Consider the following 5,929-nt stretch of genomic DNA (forward strand, 5'->3'; position numbering starts at 1 on the left):
AAAATACCTTGTTGAAAACCTCTTGTCATTTTCTTCTGCTCCTTGTTGGGTTTGACATTCTTACTTATCAAAATGACTATGATAGATCCCTATACTTATGGGTCATCATTTAGCAGTGTGATATTTATAATCCACAAGGGATAACCAATTTTTTCCACCACTAACAAAACATTTCTTGGTCCAAGAGGCTAGCAGAGACATGATTCCCTCAAATTTGGATTACCTAGCCCACAAAAGATTTTTTTTTCTGTGACACAACCCCCAATTTGCTAGAGATATTTCTTCTAGAATTAACATGGTTGCTCCAAATAAACTCAGTTAGTATATATAAGATATGATATTGTTGTAGACACAACATCTACAACAATATGCACTGCAACATACACCAAACTAGGTCGTGATGCGTACGATCATGATGCATACACAAATATGACACACTGATTGTATTAATACTTATGGACGAAAACATACAAAGGTGACATGATAACCATGTTTAAAATGATACACCTACATTACAATTTCCTTAAGAGAATGTATAAGGCACTCTTTTTATTTCCTTCATCGGAGCATATATAGAAAAACCACACTGCTAGGGTACTTGAGAGCATTCCCTTCATGAATAGACTTTCCTTTTCTTGCGAAACCTTTCACTTATAGACCTCAAAGACACCTCGTGCTCCCAGTTTCTTGACAATTTTATAGTCACTGAACCCTGCCTTCATGAAGAGCTCACGCCAGTCATTCTCAGTACGTTGACGGCCTCTTGTGTTCACAAGCATGAGCATGTCCATCAAAAGCTGGGCCTCAAACATTACTGGTCCTAATGAAGGCCCAACCACAATATCTATAATGATCACCTTTCCTCCCTCCTCATGTGAAGGAATGGCATCCCTACACTGGGACAAGATCTTCACACAGTCCTCATCACTCCAGTGGTGCAGGACAAGCTGCAAAATATGTGCATGCATAGCCATCGTTAGCATCAATGAATTATCTTTTCTATTTTTGCAAGTCAACAGATTTACTGTTTGGCAATTATCTACCGTGGTTAAATACCTTGAGCATCACCGCCTGAGACTTTGGGACGGAGTGGAACAAGTCACCAGCAACATAGTTGACAATCCCGTCAGAAGGAGCTTTGTCGATCACCTTGGGAAGGTCCAGCACGATGCACTTGACATGCGGATGGGCCTTGGTGATGGCCCTCGCCGTCGTCCCATCGCCACCGCAGCAATCTGTAAGGGACTCGAGTCCCTTGAAGAGGTCATGGCACTCTCGCATGATCGTGCCAATCCCGAGGTTGTCATGGGCGGCCAAACCTTCGGTGACCAGCTCGTCGAGCTCCTGGTCCAGGAGCGCCGTGCTCTCGTCGAAGAGCGACGCGCCATGCACGTCCTCGAACGGCGACGGCACCGGCCCCGTGATGTCCTTCCTGAACCAATCGGCCAGCCCCAGCGCGGCCTCCGTGTAGAAGGGCGACGTCGCGGCGAGCACGAAGGACGTCTGGCTGTGGTGCTCGTCCGCCACCACGCCGTCCACCAGGATGCGCGACAGCGGGTTGAGGCGGAACAGCTCCTCCACCTCCGCCTCGGAGTCGGAGTCGCCGCCGGCTGCAAAGACGCCCGACGTGACCAGCACACGCATCAGGCGGCCGAGGAAGGGTTGCTTACTCGCGGGGAGTGACAGCGCGGCCACCAGGTCCGGCAGCGAGGTGACCCCGCCGAGGCGGTGGATGGCGGTCGGGATGCCGAGCTTGATGGCGCAGCGGAGCCCCATGGACGTGAGGTAGTAGAGGCTGTGGCGCCACAGGTCAGCCTGTGCCTGCAGCAGCTCGGCGTCCGTGGGAACCTCGATGGTGGCGCCTGACCGGCCATTGCTCTCCTCTACCACTCTGATGTTATGTGTTGCATTTGCATGCGGGAGCTTAAATAGAGCTACTACTACTACTCGTGTACTGAGAAGCTATAATTAATTAACCTCGCGTTCCACGGCTATACTACTTAATTAACCTCGCATGGAGCGCGAGTTGGTTGGGTCTCCGGATCGGAAATAGATGCAAATCAACAACTCTTGATCTTCGACAAGGCCCTGACGCACGCATGTGGCTAGCTACTGGCTATTCCCTGGTCTTGCCAGGAGGCGAGATCACAGGTTTGCACACGTATAATTTTCTTTCTCAAAACCGAAGGCAGAAGATTTGCCTAGGTGATTAATTAAGAAGAGGACAAATGCCCAATTAATTAATTGAAAATCAGACGAAAATATATACAGACAGACCACATGTAGGCTATTCACAAACCCGATAAAAACTTAGATTTTCCAAAAATGTTAGGTTTTCTTCGCTTTTGCATCAGAGATAGGGATGCAGGCGGGCATCCCGCATAAGCCCGCATAAACACGAGGTTAGTTCAAACTAAGCTAAATTTGTACAGAGGAATTATAACTAAGCTCACGCATTTTAACTTGGAAGCGGGGCGGATCGGATGCTGCTCTGCATCCCTAATCAGAAATGCACATGGCCATTTTATTAAGTTTCAAATGCCATGCATCAACAAAACTATATATAAAAGGAAAAACAACGAGTACAAAGCTTGAAGCAACCGGATGCTAACATGGTAAAACAGAATGACTCAATCGCATATCCTCCCATATTTTCATAATTTAATGGCTCTATACTAAACTTAACAAAAATGAAAAAGGTCCTTATCAGGGACCGGGCGTCCGATCGTAACAAGAGTACACTCCCACTGTCACGATCTGTGGTATGACGTACTTCTTCCTTGTGGTTGCAACTCAGCGTCGCTTATACATTAACTGTTGGGTCTGTCTAAGCATCAGTCGACTGAGACTTGGCAAAGTCTCAGCCGGGTGACGTCATCCAATTTATAGTCCAGCCCATCTTATTCCCTTGTCCAGTCTTAATTTCATTTCCTGTTTTTGCTGGGCCGGCCCATTGTCTTTGTCTTTTATTATTGTTCGTTCTTTTGGACCAGCGTTCTTTTAATGCCACGTGATTTTTCTGGGCGCTTCTTGTTGTCTAGCTTTCCTGTGTCTAGTGTGACGCTAGTTCTTTGTATGATTTTCCTGTGTCTAGTTTTTGTTCTCTTTTTTTGCGTGTTGTCTAGCTTTTTGTTCCATTTCCTGGATATTCTGATTTAATTTTTCCCACTGTTTGTTCAATTTTTATTTATATTTCATTTTCAGTTACATGTTCACTAAAAAAAAGGAAGCACTTTTTTGCATTCGTCGTTATACTTCAGAAAAAAGTGTTTGTACATTTAAAAATTATCCATTATGCGTTGATAAAATTATTGTGTAATTAAAAAATGTTCAAATAGATTTAAAAATATTCACCATATTACTTTAAAATATAAAAATGCATTTTAAAAATGTTCAATGTGCATTTCAAAAAATAATGAAGGTGTATGGAGCGGCTAGTTGCTGGTACTTGTATCCCTTGCAGTTACAGTTGAGATATGGCGTGCAATAAATTTTTCATAAAAAACTGGCAGAACAACACTAAGTTGTGGTCGTGTTGAAAAAATGCAGTTGTGGTCAGGTGCGACGCTTGCAGTTGCATGCCTAGTGTCGGACATGCAACTGGCCCGCTTCCTCTCCCGACACCCCCTCCGACAAAACAAAGGTCCAGTTGCAACCATGTTGGGGGACATGTAATTGTGGTCGGGTGTGGCACTTGCAGTTGTGGGGCTGTTGTCGGGCTTGCAACTGGCCCGCCCCCTCCGACAAAACCAAAAACTCCAGTTGCAGTCGGGTTACATGATATGCAGTTGCGGTCGTGCGACCCTTGCAGTTACATTCCTAGTGTCAGACATGCAACTGGCCCGCCCCCTCTCCAGCCGCCCCTTCCGACAGAACGACAAAACAAAATACTCCAGTTGCGGTCCGGTTACAGGATATGCAGTTGCGGTCGGTGCGACACTTACAATTACATTCCTAGTGTCAGACATGCAACTGACCCGCCCCCTCTCCCGCTGCCCCTCCAACAAAACAAAGGTCCAGTTGCAAGTATGTTGGGGGACATGCAATTACGGTCAGGTGCAGCGCTTGCAGTTGCGGGGATGTTGTCGGGCTTGCAACTGGCCCACCCCCTCTACTGGTGCCTCCTCCGACAGAACAAAAAGTCCAGTTGCGGTCGGGCTAGAAGACATGCAGTTATGGTTGGGTGCGACACTTGCAGTTGCATTCCTAGTTCGGACATGCAACTGGCCCGCTCCCTCTCGCGCCGCCCCCTCTGACAAAACAAAGGTCCAGTTGCAACCATGTTGGGGGGCATGCAGTTGCGGTCGGGTGCGGCGTTTTGCAGTTGCGGGGGTGTTGTCGAGCTTGCAACTGGCCCGCCCCCTCTCCCGGCGTCCCCTCCGACAGAACAAAAAAGTCCAGTTGCGGTCGGGTTAAAAACATGCAGTTGCGGTCTTGCAGTTGCGGTCTTGCAGTTGCGGGGCTGCTGTTGGGTTTGCAGCTGGCCCGCCCCCTCTCCCGGCGCCCCCTCCGACAAAATAAAGTCGAGTTGCAACCATGTTGGGGGGCAATGCAGTTGCGGGCGGGTGTAGCGCTTGCAGTTGCAAGGCTGTTATCGGGCTTGCAACTAGCCGGCCCCCTCTCTTGGCGCCCCCTTCGACAAAACAAAAATCGAGTATCAACCATGTTGGGGGACATGGAGTTGCGGGGCTGTTGTCGGGCTTGCAACTGGTCCACCCCCTTTTCCCGGTGCCCCCTTCGACAAAACAAAAGTAGAGTTGCAACAATGTTGGCGGACATGCAATTGCGGTCGAGTACGGCACTTGTAGTTGCGGGGTTGTTGTTGGGCTTGCAACTGGCCTGCCCCTCTCCCGGCACCCCCTCCGACAAAACAAAAGTCGAGTTACAACCATATTGGGGGACATGCAATTGCGGGGCTGTTGTCAGGCTTGCAACTGGCCCGCCCCCTCTCCTGGCACCCCCTCCGATAAAAAAAAGGTTGAGTTGCAACAATGTTGGGGGACGTGCAGTTGCGGGCTGTTGTCGGGCTTGCAACTGGCCCGCCCCCTCTTCCGGCGCCCCCTTCGACAAAACAAAAAAGTCCAGTTGTGGTCGGGTTAGAAGACATGCACTTGCACCCGTGTGCAAGAAAAAAATATATGCTAATATTCTTTTATGCATAAACAAGAAAAATATATATGAAAATGTCGGTCCTGTACAAAACAAAAGTCATGGTTTAAAAATCCACTAACAACCAACATACCCACTAACATTTATGTCTACATGGTTCAAAAATCCCCACTCATTAAAGTAGAAGCATTTCCTACATTATACAAGCATAGATAAATAAAATGCATACATAAATAAATCCACAAATAGAGATCTGGCATAAATGAGGGGAAAACAGATGAAAAAAATGCAACTGAAGAACCTCGAGGGACAAAGACCCTTCCCCTGAGACGAGTACTCCGTGGTAGATATGGTGTGTACATGGCGATTGAAATGTCCAACGAAAACAATAAAAAACGCCTCGCACAACCAGCACATCGCGCATCAACACTGAACACGAGAAAAGTAAACAAGAAGAAGCGAGCACTAAATAGGTCGGGGTAACACTAGACAAGCAGTGCTGCATGAATCTTACGGAAACAATGATCTAACGACTATATATGTGTACCGGGACTTCGGTTAAACTCAATCGACTGAATTTTAGCAATCCTGCTAATAAAATTTCAACTATTGCAGCCAACATTTACTTACAAATCATCTAATGGATGTGCAACTGAAAATGATTAACAAAAAAATTGGTAGGATATTTCGTTGCTAAAATAGGGCTGCTAGAAAGTTGGAAAATATGCTAAAATCAAATAGAATAAAACACAACATTAATAAGCAAGGACAAAATGAAAAATGAAAAATTAAATTAAATAAACAAGAAGAAAAACAAAAT

At 46.6% G+C, this 5,929-nt stretch overlaps 1 pseudogene; it reads right to left on the minus strand.

Moving 5' to 3' along the window:
• Positions 1 to 453: 453 nt before the first annotated feature.
• LOC123094471 (probable O-methyltransferase 2) lies at positions 454 to 1,874 on the minus strand (annotated as a pseudogene).
• Between the last annotated feature and the right edge of the window lie 4,055 nt (positions 1,875 to 5,929).

The sequence above is a fragment of the Triticum aestivum genome, chromosome 4B, assembly GCF_018294505.1.
Source record: "Triticum aestivum cultivar Chinese Spring chromosome 4B, IWGSC CS RefSeq v2.1, whole genome shotgun sequence".
NCBI lineage: Eukaryota > Viridiplantae > Streptophyta > Magnoliopsida > Poales > Poaceae > Triticum > Triticum aestivum.